Source organism: Antedon bifida, chromosome 6, assembly GCF_963402885.1.
Source record: "Antedon bifida chromosome 6, ecAntBifi1.1, whole genome shotgun sequence".
In the NCBI taxonomy this organism is placed as follows: domain Eukaryota; kingdom Metazoa; phylum Echinodermata; class Crinoidea; order Comatulida; family Antedonidae; genus Antedon; species Antedon bifida.
Window position 1 is genome coordinate 8,516,463 of NC_136231.1, and position 14,118 is coordinate 8,530,580.

Consider the following 14,118-nt stretch of genomic DNA (forward strand, 5'->3'; position numbering starts at 1 on the left):
TGTGTGCGCGTTTGCTTCTTAGCAACAAAGCGGCCTGAAGCTTTTGTACATGCCGCTATTGTGTTATGCTTCTTTGTACAGTGTTATTGTTTCTTTTATATTGTCTTTTTATTAATTAAAAAACGCCCAACTCAGTAACCGAATGTCTACGACCATACCACGTTGACAACACCGGTTCTCGTCCGATCACCGCAGTTAAACAACGTCGGGCCTGGTTAGTACTTGGATGGGAGACCGCCTGGGAATACCTGGTGTCGTAGACTTATGTTTAACTTTTTTTAAATTATACTAAACAAAGTTTATTTTACCTTTCAATTATGTGTTTCTTGAACAGAAGTGTGTGCAAATACCAAAGTCATGGTTTCAGCAGCTGCTAATTTGAATCCTAGAAAATGTTCTATAATAAATTCCAAAGGTATTAGGTTATAGGATATATGTGTTTGTAGAGATTAAGACAGTAACTATAAGATCTCTATAATCTTGAACCGCAAGTTAACGAATGTCTACAACCATACCACGTTGAAAACACCGGTTCTCGTCCGATCACCGCAGTTAAACAACGTCGGGCCTGGTTAGTACTTGGATGGGAGACCGCCTGGGAATACCTGGTGTCGTAGACCTATGTTTAACTTTTTTAAATTATACTAAACAAAATTTGTTTTACCTTTCAATTATGTTTTTATGACAGTAACAATAAGATCTATCTAAGGTATAATCTTGAACCGCAAGTAACCGAATGTCTACAACCGTACCAGGTTGCCTGGGAATATCTGGTGTCGTACACCTGTGTTTATCTTTTTAATAATCCTAAAATATAGTCTTTTTTAAATGTTTAGATTTTGACAAAATGTGTTTATACTGTTGATGATAGTATAAGTAAATAAATTCAAACTGTAACCGAAGTGAATCGAAAGTTTTTCAACTAAACTGCCTTGAAAACAACGGTTCTCGTCCGATCATTGAAGTTAAACAAGTTGTTGTTCAAAGACATGTTTGTTGTTGTATGTTGCTGCTGTGGTGACCGTACAAACGTCACTGTACTACGCGGGCGTCCACTTGTGTGCGCGTTTGCTTCTTAGCAACAAAGCGGCCTGAAGCTTTTGTACATGCCGCTATTGTGTTATGCTTCTTTGTACAGTGTTATTGTTTCTTTTATATTGTCTTTTTATTAATTAAAAAACGCCCAACTCAGTAACCGAATGTCTACGACCATACCACGTTGACAACACCGGTTCTCGTCCGATCACCGCAGTTAAACAACGTCGGGCCTGGTTAGTACTTGGATGGGAGACCGCCTGGGAATACCTGGTGTCGTAGACTTATGTTTAACTTTTTTTAAATTATACTAAACAAAGTTTATTTTACCTTTCAATATGTGTTTCTTGAACAGAAGTGTGTGCAAATACCAAAGTCATGGTTTCAGCAGCTGCTAATTTGAATCCTAGAAAATGTTCTATAATAAATTCCAAAGGTATTAGGTTATAGGATATATGTGTTTGTAGAGATTAAGACAGTAACTATAAGATCTCTATAATCTTGAACCGCAAGTTAACGAATGTCTACAACCATACCACGTTGAAAACACCGGTTCTCGTCCGATCACCGCAGTTAAACAACGTCGGGCCTGGTTAGTACTTGGATGGGAGACCGCCTGGGAATACCTGGTGTCGTAGACCTATGTTTAACTTTTTTAAATTATACTAAACAAAATTTGTTTTACCTTTCAATTATGTTTTTATGACAGTAACAATAAGATCTATCTAAGGTATAATCTTGAACCGCAAGTAACCGAATGTCTACAACCATACCACGTTGAAAACACCGGTTCTCGTCCGATCACCGCAGTTAAACAACGTCGGGCCTGGTTAGTACTTGGATGGGAGACCGCCTGGGAATACCTGGTGTCGTAGACCTATGTTTAACTTTTTTTTAAATTATACTAAACAAAGTTTATTTTACCTTTCAATTATGTTTTTATGACAGTAACTATAAGATCTATCTAAGGTATAATCTTGAACCGCAAGTAACCGAATGTCTACAACCGTACCAGGTTGCCTGGGAATATCTGGTGTCGTACACCTGTGTTTATCTTTTTAATAATCCTAAAATATAGTCTTTTTTAAATGTTTAGATTTTGACAAATGTGTTTATACTGTTGATGATAGTATAAGTAAATAAATTCAAACTGTAACCGAAGTTAATCGAAAGTTTTTCAACTAAACTGCCTTGAAAACAACGGTTCTCGTCCGATCATTGAAGTTAAACAAGTTGTTGTTCAAAGACATGTTTGTTGTTGTATGTTGCTGCTGTGGTGACCGTACAAACGTCACTGTACTACGCGGGCGTCCACTTGTTTGCGCGTTTGCTTCTTAGCAACAAAGCGGCCTGAAGCGTTTGTACATGCCGCTATTGTGTTATGCTTCTTTGTACAGTGTTATTGTTTCTTTTATATTGTCTTTTTATTAATTAAAAAACGCCCAACTCAGTAACCGAATGTCTACGACCATACCACGTTGACAACACCGGTTCTCGTCCGATCACCGCAGTTAAACAACGTCGGGCCTGGTTAGTACTTGGATGGGAGACCGCCTGGGAATACCTGGTGTCGTAGACCTATGTTTAACTTTTTTTAAAATTATACTAAACAAAGTTTATTTTACCTTTCAATTATGTTTTTATGACAGTAACTATAAGATCTATCTAAGGTATAATCTTGAACCGCAAGTAACCGAATGTCTACAACCGTACCAGGTTGCCTGGGAATATCTGGTGTCGTACACCTGTGTTTATCTTTTTAATAATCCTAAAATATAGTCTTTTTTAAATGTTTAGATTTTGACAAAATGTGTTTATACTGTTGATGATAGTATAAGTAAATAAATTCAAACTGTAACCGAAGTTAATCGAAAGTTTTTCAACTAAACTGCCTTGAAAACAACGGTTCTCGTCCGATCATTGAAGTTAAACAAGTTGTTGTTCAAAGACATGTTTGTTGTTGTATGTTGCTGCTGTGGTGACCGTACAAACGTCACTGTACTACGCGGGCGTCCACTTGTGTGCGCGTTTGCTTCTTAGCAACAAAGCGGCCTGAAGCTTTTGTACATGCCGCTATTGTGTTATGCTTCTTTGTACAGTGTTATTGTTTCTTTTATATTGTCTTTTTATTAATTAAAAAACGCCCAACTCAGTAACCGAATGTCTACGACCATACCACGTTGAAAACACCGGTTCTCGTCCGATCACCGCAGTTAAACAACGTCGGGCCTGGTTAGTACTTGGATGGGAGACCGCCTGGGAATACCTGGTGTCGTAGACCTATGTTTAACTTTTTTTAAAATTATACTAAACAAAGTTTATTTTACCTTTCAATTATGTTTTTATGACAGTAACTATAAGATCTATCTAAGGTATAATCTTGAACCGCAAGTAACCGAATGTCTACAACCGTACCAGGTTGCCTGGGAATATCTGGTGTCGTACACCTGTGTTTATCTTTTTAATAATCCTAAAATATAGTCTTTTTTAAATGTTTAGATTTTGACAAAATGTGTTTATACTGTTGATGATAGTATAAGTAAATAAATTCAAACTGTAACCGAAGTTAATCGAAAGTTTTTCAACTAAACTGCCTTGAAAACAACGGTTCTCGTCCGATCATTGAAGTTAAACAAGTTGTTGTTCAAAGACATGTTTGTTGTTGTATGTTGCTGCTGTGGTGACCGTACAAACGTCACTGTACTACGCGGGCGTCCACTTGTGTGCGCGTTTGCTTCTTAGCAACAAAGCGGCCTGAAGCTTTTGTACATGCCGCTATTGTGTTATGCTTCTTTGTACAGTGTTATTGTTTCTTTTATATTGTCTTTTTATTAATTAAAAAACGCCCAACTCAGTAACCGAATGTCTACGACCATACCACGTTGAAAACACCGGTTCTCGTCCGATCACCGCAGTTAAACAACGTCGGGCCTGGTTAGTACTTGGATGGGAGACCGCCTGGGAATACCTGGTGTCGTAGACCTATGTTTAACTTTTTTTAAATTATACTAAACAAAGTTTATTTTACCTTTCAATTATGTGTTTCTTGAACAGAAGTGTGTGCAAATACCAAAGTCATGGTTTCAGCAGCTGCTAATTTGAATCCTAGAAAATGTTCTATAATAAATTCCAAAAGTATTAGGTTATAGGATATATGTGTTTGTAGAGATTAAGACAGTGACTATAAGATCTCTATAATCTTGAACCGCAAGTTAGCGAATGTCTACAACCATACCACGTTGAAAACACCGGTTCTCGTCCGATCACCGCAGTTAAACAACGTCGGGCCTGGTTAGTACTTGGATGGGAGACCGCCTGGGAATACCTGGTGTCGTAGACCTATGTTTAACTTTTTTAAATTATACTAAACAAAATTTGTTTTACCTTTCAATTATGTTTTTATGACAGTAACAATAAGATCTATCTGAGGTATAATCTTGAACCGCAAGTAACCGAATGTCTACAACCATACCACGTTGAAAACACCGGTTCTCGTCCGATCACCGCAGTTAAACAACGTCGGGCCTGGTTAGTACTTGGATGGGAGACCGCCTGGGAATACCTGGTGTCGTAGACCTATGTTTAACTTTTTTTTAAATTATACTAAACAAAGTTTATTTTACCTTTCAATTATGATTTTATGACAGTAACTATAAGATCTATCTAAGGTATAATCTTGAACCGCAAGTAACCGAATGTCTACAACCGTACCAGGTTGCCTGGGAATATCTGGTGTCGTACACCTGTGTTTATCTTTTTAATAATCCTAAAATATAGTCTTTTTTAAATGTTTAGATTTTGACAAAATGTGTTTATACTGTTGATGATAGTATAAGTAAATAAATTCAAACTGTAACCGAAGTTAATCGAAAGTTTTTCAACTAAACTGCCTTGAAAACAACGGTTCTCGTCCGATCATTGAAGTTAGTACTGGTTAGTACTTGGATGGGAGACCGCCTGGGAATACCTGGTGTCGTAGACCTATGTTTAACTTTTTTAAATTATACTAAACAAAATTTGTTTTACCTTTCAATTATGTTTTTATGACAGTAACAATAAGATCTATCTAAGGTATAATCTTGAACCGCAAGTAACCGAATGTCTACAACCATACCACGTTGAAAACACCGGTTCTCGTCCGATCACCGCAGTTAAACAACGTCGGGCCTGGTTAGTACTTGGATGGGAGACCGCCTGGGAATACCTGGTGTCGTAGACCTATGTTTAACTTTTTTTAAAATTATACTAAACAAAGTTTATTTTACCTTTCAATTATGTTTTTATGACAGTAACTATAAGATCTATCTAAGGTATAATCTTGAACCGCAAGTAACCGAATGTCTACAACCGTACCAGGTTGCCTGGGAATATCTGGTGTCGTACACCTGTGTTTATCTTTTTAATAATCCTAAAATATAGTCTTTTTTAAATGTTTAGATTTTGACAAATGTGTTTATACTGTTGATGATAGTATAAGTAAATAAATTCAAACTGTAACCGAAGTTAATCGAAAGTTTTTCAACTAAACTGCCTTGAAAACAACGGTTCTCGTCCGATCATTGAAGTTAAACAAGTTGTTGTTCAAAGACATGTTTGTTGTTGTATGTTGCTGCTGTGGTGACCGTACAAACGTCACTGTACTACGCGGGCGTCCACTTGTGTGCGCGTTTGCTTCTTAGCAACAAAGCGGCCTGAAGCGTTTGTACATGCCGCTATTGTGTTATGCTTCTTTGTACAGTGTTATTGTTTCTTTTATATTGTCTTTTTATTAATTAAAAAACGCCCAACTCAGTAACCGAATGTCTACGACCATACCACGTTGACAACACCGGTTCTCGTCCGATCACCGCAGTTAAACAACGTCGGGCCTGGTTAGTACTTGGATGGGAGACCGCCTGGGAATACCTGGTGTCGTAGACCTATATTTAACTTTTTTTTAAATTATACTAAACAAAGTTTATTTTACCTTTCAATTATGTTTTTATGACAGTAACTATAAGATCTATCTAAGGTATAATCTTGAACCGCAAGTAACCGAATGTCTACAACCGTACCAGGTTGCCTGGGAATATCTGGTGTCGTACACCTGTGTTTATCTTTTTAATAATCCTAAAATATAGTCTTTTTTAAATGTTTAGATTTTGACAAAATGTGTTTATACTGTTGATGATAGTATAAGTAAATAAATTCAAACTGTAACCGAAGTTAATCGAAAGTTTTTCAACTAAACTGCCTTGAAAACAACGGTTCTCGTCCGATCATTGAAGTTAAACAAGTTGTTGTTCAAAGACATGTTTGTTGTTGTATGTTGCTGCTGTGGTGACCGTACAAACGTCACTGTACTACGCGGGCGTCCACTTGTGTGCGCGTTTGCTTCTTAGCAACAAAGCGGCCTGAAGCGTTTGTACATGCCGCTATTGTGTTATGCTTCTTTGTACAGTGTTATTGTTTCTTTTATATTGTCTTTTTATTAATTAAAAAACGCCCAACTCAGTAACCGAATGTCTACGACCATACCACGTTGACAACACCGGTTCTCGTCCGATCACCGCAGTTAAACAACGTCGGGCCTGGTTAGTACTTGGATGGGAGACCGCCTGGGAATACCTGGTGTCGTAGACCTATGTTTAACTTTTTTTAAATTATACTAAACAAAGTTTATTTTACCTTTCAATTATGTGTTTCTTGAACAGAAGTGTGTGCAAATACCAAAGTCATGGTTTCAGCAGCTGCTAATTTGAATCCTAGAAAATGTTCTATAATAAATTCCAAAAGTATTAGGTTATAGGATATATGTGTTTGTAGAGATTAAGACAGTGACTATAAGATCTCTATAATCTTGAACCGCAAGTTAGCGAATGTCTACAACCATACCACGTTGAAAACACCGGTTCTCGTCCGATCACCGCAGTTAAACAACGTCGGGCCTGGTTAGTACTTGGATGGGAGACCGCCTGGGAATGGCTACCTGGTGTCGTAGACCTATGTTTAACTTTTTTAAATTATACTAAACAAAATTTGTTTTACCTTTCAATTATGTTTTTATGACAGTAACAATAAGATCTATCTAAGGTATAATCTTGAACCGCAAGTAACCGAATGTCTACAACCATACCACGTTGAAAACACCGGTTCTCGTCCGATCACCGCAGTTAAACAACGTCGGGCCTGGTTAGTACTTGGATGGGAGACCGCCTGGGAATACCTGGTGTCGTAGACCTATGTTTAACTTTTTTTTAAATTATACTAAACAAAGTTTATTTTACCTTTCAATTATGTTTTTATGACAGTAACTATAAGATCTATCTAAGGTATAATCTTGAACCGCAAGTAACCGAATGTCTACAACCGTACCAGGTTGCCTGGGAATATATGGTGTCGTACACCTGTGTTTATCTTTTTAATAATCCTAAAATATAGTCTTTTTTAAATGTTTAGATTTTGACAAAATGTGTTTATACTGTTGATGATAGTATAAGTAAATAAATTCAAACTGTAACCGAAGTTAATCGAAAGTTTTTCAACTAAACTGCCTTGAAAACAACGGTTCTCGTCCGATCATTGAAGTTAAACAAGTTGTTGTTCAAAGACATGTTTGTTGTTGTATGTTGCTGCTGTGGTGACCGTACAAACGTCACTGTACTACGCGGGCGTCCACTTGTGAGCGCGTTAGCTTCTTAGCAACAAAGCGGCCTGAAGCTTTTGTACATGCCGCTATTGTGTTATGCTTCTTTGTACAGTGTTATTGTTTCTTTTATATTGTCTTTTTATTAATTAAAAAACGCCCAACTCAGTAACCGAATGTCTACGACCATACCACGTTGACAACACCGGTTCTCGTCCGATCACCGCAGTTAAACAACGTCGGGCCTGGTTAGTACTTGGATGGGAGACCGCCTGGGAATACCTGGTGTCGTAGACCTATGTTTAACTTTTTTTAAATTATACTAAACAAAGTTTATTTTACCTTTCAATTATGTGTTTCTTGAACAGAAGTGTGTGCAAATACCAAAGTCATGGTTTCAGCAGCTGCTAATTTGAATCCTAGAAAATGTTCTATAATAAATTCCAAAAGTATTAGGTTATAGGATATATGTGTTTGTAGAGATTAAGACAGTGACTATAAGATCTCTATAATCTTGAACCGCAAGTTAGCGAATGTCTACAACCATACCACGTTGAAAACACCGGTTCTCGTCCGATCACCGCAGTTAAACAACGTCGGGCCTGGTTAGTACTTGGATGGGAGACCGCCTGGGAATACCTGGTGTCGTAGACCTATGTTTAACTTTTTTTTAAATTATACTAAACAAAGTTTATTTTACCTTTCAATTATGTTTTTATGACAGTAACTATAAGATCTATCTAAGGTATAATCTTGAACCGCAAGTAACCGAATGTCTACAACCGTACCAGGTTGCCTGGGAATATCTGGTGTCGTACACCTGTGTTTATCTTTTTAATAATCCTAAAATATAGTCTTTTTTAAATGTTTAGATTTTGACAAAATGTGTTTATACTGTTGATGATAGTATAAGTAAATAAATTCAAACTGTAACCGAAGTTAATCGAAAGTTTTTCAACTAAACTGCCTTGAAAACAACGGTTCTCGTCCGATCATTGAAGTTAAACAAGTTGTTGTTCAAAGACATGTTTGTTGTTGTATGTTGCTGCTGTGGTGACCGTACAAACGTCACTGTACTACGCGGGCGTCCACTTGTGTGCGCGTTAGCTTCTTAGCAACAAAGCGGCCTGAAGCTTTTGTACATGCCGCTATTGTGTTATGCTTCTTTGTACAGTGTTATTGTTTCTTTTATATTGTCTTTTTATTAATTAAAAAACGCCCAACTCAGTAACCGAATGTCTACGACCATACCACGTTGACAACACCGGTTCTCGTCCGATCACCGCAGTTAAACAACGTCGGGCCTGGTTAGTACTTGGATGGGAGACCGCCTGGGAATACCTGGTGTCGTAGACCTATGTTTAACTTTTTTTAAATTATACTAAACAAAGTTTATTTTACCTTTCAATTATGTGTTTCTTGAACAGAAGTGTGTGCAAATACCAAAGTCATGGTTTCAGCAGCTGCTAATTTGAATCCTAGAAAATGTTCTATAATAAATTCCAAAAGTATTAGGTTATAGGATATATGTGTTTGTAGAGATTAAGACAGTGACTATAAGATCTCTATAATCTTGAACCGCAAGTTAGCGAATGTCTACAACCATACCACGTTGAAAACACCGGTTCTCGTCCGATCACCGCAGTTAAACAACGTCGGGCCTGGTTAGTACTTGGATGGGAGACCGCCTGGGAATACCTGGTGTCGTAGACTTATGTTTAACTTTTTTTAAATTATACTAAACAAAGTTTATTTTACCTTTCAATATGTGTTTCTTGAACAGAAGTGTGTGCAAATACCAAAGTCATGGTTTCAGCAGCTGCTAATTTGAATCCTAGAAAATGTTCTATAATAAATTCCAAAGGTATTAGGTTATAGGATATATGTGTTTGTAGAGATTAAGACAGTAACTATAAGATCTCTATAATCTTGAACCGCAAGTTAACGAATGTCTACAACCATACCACGTTGAAAACACCGGTTCTCGTCCGATCACCGCAGTTAAACAACGTCGGGCCTGGTTAGTACTTGGATGGGAGACCGCCTGGGAATACCTGGTGTCGTAGACCTATGTTTAACTTTTTTAAATTATACTAAACAAAATTTGTTTTACCTTTCAATTATGTTTTTATGACAGTAACAATAAGATCTATCTAAGGTATAATCTTGAACCGCAAGTAACCGAATGTCTACAACCATACCACGTTGAAAACACCGGTTCTCGTCCGATCACCGCAGTTAAACAACGTCGGGCCTGGTTAGTACTTGGATGGGAGACCGCCTGGGAATACCTGGTGTCGTAGACCTATGTTTAACTTTTTTTTAAATTATACTAAACAAAGTTTATTTTACCTTTCAATTATGTTTTTATGACAGTAACTATAAGATCTATCTAAGGTATAATCTTGAACCGCAAGTAACCGAATGTCTACAACCGTACCAGGTTGCCTGGGAATATCTGGTGTCGTACACCTGTGTTTATCTTTTTAATAATCCTAAAATATAGTCTTTTTTAAATGTTTAGATTTTGACAAATGTGTTTATACTGTTGATGATAGTATAAGTAAATAAATTCAAACTGTAACCGAAGTTAATCGAAAGTTTTTCAACTAAACTGCCTTGAAAACAACGGTTCTCGTCCGATCATTGAAGTTAAACAAGTTGTTGTTCAAAGACATGTTTGTTGTTGTATGTTGCTGCTGTGGTGACCGTACAAACGTCACTGTACTACGCGGGCGTCCACTTGTTTGCGCGTTTGCTTCTTAGCAACAAAGCGGCCTGAAGCGTTTGTACATGCCGCTATTGTGTTATGCTTCTTTGTACAGTGTTATTGTTTCTTTTATATTGTCTTTTTATTAATTAAAAAACGCCCAACTCAGTAACCGAATGTCTACGACCATACCACGTTGACAACACCGGTTCTCGTCCGATCACCGCAGTTAAACAACGTCGGGCCTGGTTAGTACTTGGATGGGAGACCGCCTGGGAATACCTGGTGTCGTAGACCTATGTTTAACTTTTTTTAAAATTATACTAAACAAAGTTTATTTTACCTTTCAATTATGTTTTTATGACAGTAACTATAAGATCTATCTAAGGTATAATCTTGAACCGCAAGTAACCGAATGTCTACAACCGTACCAGGTTGCCTGGGAATATCTGGTGTCGTACACCTGTGTTTATCTTTTTAATAATCCTAAAATATAGTCTTTTTTAAATGTTTAGATTTTGACAAAATGTGTTTATACTGTTGATGATAGTATAAGTAAATAAATTCAAACTGTAACCGAAGTTAATCGAAAGTTTTTCAACTAAACTGCCTTGAAAACAACGGTTCTCGTCCGATCATTGAAGTTAAACAAGTTGTTGTTCAAAGACATGTTTGTTGTTGTATGTTGCTGCTGTGGTGACCGTACAAACGTCACTGTACTACGCGGGCGTCCACTTGTGTGCGCGTTTGCTTCTTAGCAACAAAGCGGCCTGAAGCTTTTGTACATGCCGCTATTGTGTTATGCTTCTTTGTACAGTGTTATTGTTTCTTTTATATTGTCTTTTTATTAATTAAAAAACGCCCAACTCAGTAACCGAATGTCTACGACCATACCACGTTGAAAACACCGGTTCTCGTCCGATCACCGCAGTTAAACAACGTCGGGCCTGGTTAGTACTTGGATGGGAGACCGCCTGGGAATACCTGGTGTCGTAGACCTATGTTTAACTTTTTTTAAAATTATACTAAACAAAGTTTATTTTACCTTTCAATTATGTTTTTATGACAGTAACTATAAGATCTATCTAAGGTATAATCTTGAACCGCAAGTAACCGAATGTCTACAACCGTACCAGGTTGCCTGGGAATATCTGGTGTCGTACACCTGTGTTTATCTTTTTAATAATCCTAAAATATAGTCTTTTTTAAATGTTTAGATTTTGACAAAATGTGTTTATACTGTTGATGATAGTATAAGTAAATAAATTCAAACTGTAACCGAAGTTAATCGAAAGTTTTTCAACTAAACTGCCTTGAAAACAACGGTTCTCGTCCGATCATTGAAGTTAAACAAGTTGTTGTTCAAAGACATGTTTGTTGTTGTATGTTGCTGCTGTGGTGACCGTACAAACGTCACTGTACTACGCGGGCGTCCACTTGTGTGCGCGTTTGCTTCTTAGCAACAAAGCGGCCTGAAGCTTTTGTACATGCCGCTATTGTGTTATGCTTCTTTGTACAGTGTTATTGTTTCTTTTATATTGTCTTTTTATTAATTAAAAAACGCCCAACTCAGTAACCGAATGTCTACGACCATACCACGTTGAAAACACCGGTTCTCGTCCGATCACCGCAGTTAAACAACGTCGGGCCTGGTTAGTACTTGGATGGGAGACCGCCTGGGAATACCTGGTGTCGTAGACCTATGTTTAACTTTTTTTAAATTATACTAAACAAAGTTTATTTTACCTTTCAATTATGTGTTTCTTGAACAGAAGTGTGTGCAAATACCAAAGTCATGGTTTCAGCAGCTGCTAATTTGAATCCTAGAAAATGTTCTATAATAAATTCCAAAAGTATTAGGTTATAGGATATATGTGTTTGTAGAGATTAAGACAGTGACTATAAGATCTCTATAATCTTGAACCGCAAGTTAGCGAATGTCTACAACCATACCACGTTGAAAACACCGGTTCTCGTCCGATCACCGCAGTTAAACAACGTCGGGCCTGGTTAGTACTTGGATGGGAGACCGCCTGGGAATACCTGGTGTCGTAGACCTATGTTTAACTTTTTTAAATTATACTAAACAAAATTTGTTTTACCTTTCAATTATGTTTTTATGACAGTAACAATAAGATCTATCTGAGGTATAATCTTGAACCGCAAGTAACCGAATGTCTACAACCATACCACGTTGAAAACACCGGTTCTCGTCCGATCACCGCAGTTAAACAACGTCGGGCCTGGTTAGTACTTGGATGGGAGACCGCCTGGGAATACCTGGTGTCGTAGACCTATGTTTAACTTTTTTTTAAATTATACTAAACAAAGTTTATTTTACCTTTCAATTATGATTTTATGACAGTAACTATAAGATCTATCTAAGGTATAATCTTGAACCGCAAGTAACCGAATGTCTACAACCGTACCAGGTTGCCTGGGAATATCTGGTGTCGTACACCTGTGTTTATCTTTTTAATAATCCTAAAATATAGTCTTTTTTAAATGTTTAGATTTTGACAAAATGTGTTTATACTGTTGATGATAGTATAAGTAAATAAATTCAAACTGTAACCGAAGTTAATCGAAAGTTTTTCAACTAAACTGCCTTGAAAACAACGGTTCTCGTCCGATCATTGAAGTTAGTACTGGTTAGTACTTGGATGGGAGACCGCCTGGGAATACCTGGTGTCGTAGACCTATGTTTAACTTTTTTAAATTATACTAAACAAAATTTGTTTTACCTTTCAATTATGTTTTTATGACAGTAACAATAAGATCTATCTAAGGTATAATCTTGAACCGCAAGTAACCGAATGTCTACAACCATACCACGTTGAAAACACCGGTTCTCGTCCGATCACCGCAGTTAAACAACGTCGGGCCTGGTTAGTACTTGGATGGGAGACCGCCTGGGAATACCTGGTGTCGTAGACCTATGTTTAACTTTTTTTAAAATTATACTAAACAAAGTTTATTTTACCTTTCAATTATGTTTTTATGACAGTAACTATAAGATCTATCTAAGGTATAATCTTGAACCGCAAGTAACCGAATGTCTACAACCGTACCAGGTTGCCTGGGAATATCTGGTGTCGTACACCTGTGTTTATCTTTTTAATAATCCTAAAATATAGTCTTTTTTAAATGTTTAGATTTTGACAAATGTGTTTATACTGTTGATGATAGTATAAGTAAATAAATTCAAACTGTAACCGAAGTTAATCGAAAGTTTTTCAACTAAACTGCCTTGAAAACAACGGTTCTCGTCCGATCATTGAAGTTAAACAAGTTGTTGTTCAAAGACATGTTTGTTGTTGTATGTTGCTGCTGTGGTGACCGTACAAACGTCACTGTACTACGCGGGCGTCCACTTGTGTGCGCGTTTGCTTCTTAGCAACAAAGCGGCCTGAAGCGTTTGTACATGCCGCTATTGTGTTATGCTTCTTTGTACAGTGTTATTGTTTCTTTTATATTGTCTTTTTATTAATTAAAAAACGCCCAACTCAGTAACCGAATGTCTACGACCATACCACGTTGACAACACCGGTTCTCGTCCGATCACCGCAGTTAAACAACGTCGGGCCTGGTTAGTACTTGGATGGGAGACCGCCTGGGAATACCTGGTGTCGTAGACCTATATTTAACTTTTTTTTAAATTATACTAAACAAAGTTTATTTTACCTTTCAATTATGTTTTTATGACAGTAACTATAAGATCTATCTAAGGTATAATCTTGAACCGCAA

The 14,118-nt window shown here is 37.2% G+C and overlaps 28 non-coding genes across 28 annotated transcripts; all 28 read left to right on the top strand.

Moving 5' to 3' along the window:
- The first annotated feature begins 144 nt into the window (after positions 1-144).
- Positions 145-263, top strand: LOC144847023 (5S ribosomal RNA). The gene has a single exon (XR_013613598.1). It is a non-coding gene; the product is annotated as a 5S ribosomal RNA (ribosomal RNA).
- A 238-nt stretch (positions 264-501) lies between these two features.
- LOC144846150 (5S ribosomal RNA) lies at positions 502-620 on the top strand. The gene has a single exon (XR_013612778.1). It is a non-coding gene; the product is annotated as a 5S ribosomal RNA (ribosomal RNA).
- A 581-nt stretch (positions 621-1,201) lies between these two features.
- LOC144847024 (5S ribosomal RNA) lies at positions 1,202-1,320 on the top strand. The gene has a single exon (XR_013613599.1). It is a non-coding gene; the product is annotated as a 5S ribosomal RNA (ribosomal RNA).
- A 237-nt stretch (positions 1,321-1,557) lies between these two features.
- Positions 1,558-1,676, top strand: LOC144846151 (5S ribosomal RNA). Its single transcript, XR_013612779.1, has one exon. It is a non-coding gene; the product is annotated as a 5S ribosomal RNA (ribosomal RNA).
- A 118-nt stretch (positions 1,677-1,794) lies between these two features.
- On the top strand, positions 1,795-1,913 carry LOC144846153 (5S ribosomal RNA). Its single transcript, XR_013612780.1, has one exon. It is a non-coding gene; the product is annotated as a 5S ribosomal RNA (ribosomal RNA).
- Positions 1,914-2,495: 582 nt separating this feature from the next.
- Positions 2,496-2,614, top strand: LOC144846831 (5S ribosomal RNA). The gene has a single exon (XR_013613414.1). It is a non-coding gene; the product is annotated as a 5S ribosomal RNA (ribosomal RNA).
- Positions 2,615-3,197: 583 nt separating this feature from the next.
- Positions 3,198-3,316, top strand: LOC144846881 (5S ribosomal RNA). The gene has a single exon (XR_013613461.1). It is a non-coding gene; the product is annotated as a 5S ribosomal RNA (ribosomal RNA).
- Positions 3,317-3,899: 583 nt separating this feature from the next.
- Positions 3,900-4,018, top strand: LOC144846892 (5S ribosomal RNA). The gene has a single exon (XR_013613472.1). It is a non-coding gene; the product is annotated as a 5S ribosomal RNA (ribosomal RNA).
- A 238-nt stretch (positions 4,019-4,256) lies between these two features.
- Positions 4,257-4,375, top strand: LOC144846154 (5S ribosomal RNA). The gene has a single exon (XR_013612781.1). It is a non-coding gene; the product is annotated as a 5S ribosomal RNA (ribosomal RNA).
- Positions 4,376-4,493: 118 nt separating this feature from the next.
- LOC144846155 (5S ribosomal RNA) lies at positions 4,494-4,612 on the top strand. Its single transcript, XR_013612782.1, has one exon. It is a non-coding gene; the product is annotated as a 5S ribosomal RNA (ribosomal RNA).
- Positions 4,613-5,135: 523 nt separating this feature from the next.
- LOC144846157 (5S ribosomal RNA) lies at positions 5,136-5,254 on the top strand. Its single transcript, XR_013612784.1, has one exon. It is a non-coding gene; the product is annotated as a 5S ribosomal RNA (ribosomal RNA).
- A 582-nt stretch (positions 5,255-5,836) lies between these two features.
- Positions 5,837-5,955, top strand: LOC144846832 (5S ribosomal RNA). Its single transcript, XR_013613415.1, has one exon. It is a non-coding gene; the product is annotated as a 5S ribosomal RNA (ribosomal RNA).
- A 583-nt stretch (positions 5,956-6,538) lies between these two features.
- Positions 6,539-6,657, top strand: LOC144846834 (5S ribosomal RNA). Its single transcript, XR_013613417.1, has one exon. It is a non-coding gene; the product is annotated as a 5S ribosomal RNA (ribosomal RNA).
- Positions 6,658-6,895: 238 nt separating this feature from the next.
- On the top strand, positions 6,896-7,018 carry LOC144846657 (5S ribosomal RNA). The gene has a single exon (XR_013613266.1). It is a non-coding gene; the product is annotated as a 5S ribosomal RNA (ribosomal RNA).
- Positions 7,019-7,136: 118 nt separating this feature from the next.
- LOC144846158 (5S ribosomal RNA) lies at positions 7,137-7,255 on the top strand. The gene has a single exon (XR_013612785.1). It is a non-coding gene; the product is annotated as a 5S ribosomal RNA (ribosomal RNA).
- A 583-nt stretch (positions 7,256-7,838) lies between these two features.
- LOC144846835 (5S ribosomal RNA) lies at positions 7,839-7,957 on the top strand. Its single transcript, XR_013613418.1, has one exon. It is a non-coding gene; the product is annotated as a 5S ribosomal RNA (ribosomal RNA).
- A 238-nt stretch (positions 7,958-8,195) lies between these two features.
- Positions 8,196-8,314, top strand: LOC144846159 (5S ribosomal RNA). The gene has a single exon (XR_013612786.1). It is a non-coding gene; the product is annotated as a 5S ribosomal RNA (ribosomal RNA).
- A 583-nt stretch (positions 8,315-8,897) lies between these two features.
- LOC144846836 (5S ribosomal RNA) lies at positions 8,898-9,016 on the top strand. The gene has a single exon (XR_013613419.1). It is a non-coding gene; the product is annotated as a 5S ribosomal RNA (ribosomal RNA).
- A 238-nt stretch (positions 9,017-9,254) lies between these two features.
- LOC144846449 (5S ribosomal RNA) lies at positions 9,255-9,373 on the top strand. The gene has a single exon (XR_013613067.1). It is a non-coding gene; the product is annotated as a 5S ribosomal RNA (ribosomal RNA).
- Positions 9,374-9,610: 237 nt separating this feature from the next.
- LOC144846160 (5S ribosomal RNA) lies at positions 9,611-9,729 on the top strand. The gene has a single exon (XR_013612787.1). It is a non-coding gene; the product is annotated as a 5S ribosomal RNA (ribosomal RNA).
- Positions 9,730-9,847: 118 nt separating this feature from the next.
- LOC144846161 (5S ribosomal RNA) lies at positions 9,848-9,966 on the top strand. The gene has a single exon (XR_013612788.1). It is a non-coding gene; the product is annotated as a 5S ribosomal RNA (ribosomal RNA).
- Positions 9,967-10,548: 582 nt separating this feature from the next.
- Positions 10,549-10,667, top strand: LOC144846837 (5S ribosomal RNA). The gene has a single exon (XR_013613420.1). It is a non-coding gene; the product is annotated as a 5S ribosomal RNA (ribosomal RNA).
- A 583-nt stretch (positions 10,668-11,250) lies between these two features.
- Positions 11,251-11,369, top strand: LOC144846903 (5S ribosomal RNA). Its single transcript, XR_013613483.1, has one exon. It is a non-coding gene; the product is annotated as a 5S ribosomal RNA (ribosomal RNA).
- Positions 11,370-11,952: 583 nt separating this feature from the next.
- On the top strand, positions 11,953-12,071 carry LOC144846914 (5S ribosomal RNA). Its single transcript, XR_013613494.1, has one exon. It is a non-coding gene; the product is annotated as a 5S ribosomal RNA (ribosomal RNA).
- Positions 12,072-12,309: 238 nt separating this feature from the next.
- LOC144846163 (5S ribosomal RNA) lies at positions 12,310-12,428 on the top strand. The gene has a single exon (XR_013612790.1). It is a non-coding gene; the product is annotated as a 5S ribosomal RNA (ribosomal RNA).
- Positions 12,429-12,546: 118 nt separating this feature from the next.
- Positions 12,547-12,665, top strand: LOC144846164 (5S ribosomal RNA). Its single transcript, XR_013612791.1, has one exon. It is a non-coding gene; the product is annotated as a 5S ribosomal RNA (ribosomal RNA).
- Positions 12,666-13,188: 523 nt separating this feature from the next.
- On the top strand, positions 13,189-13,307 carry LOC144846165 (5S ribosomal RNA). Its single transcript, XR_013612792.1, has one exon. It is a non-coding gene; the product is annotated as a 5S ribosomal RNA (ribosomal RNA).
- Positions 13,308-13,889: 582 nt separating this feature from the next.
- Positions 13,890-14,008, top strand: LOC144846838 (5S ribosomal RNA). The gene has a single exon (XR_013613421.1). It is a non-coding gene; the product is annotated as a 5S ribosomal RNA (ribosomal RNA).
- Positions 14,009-14,118: the final 110 nt, after the last annotated feature.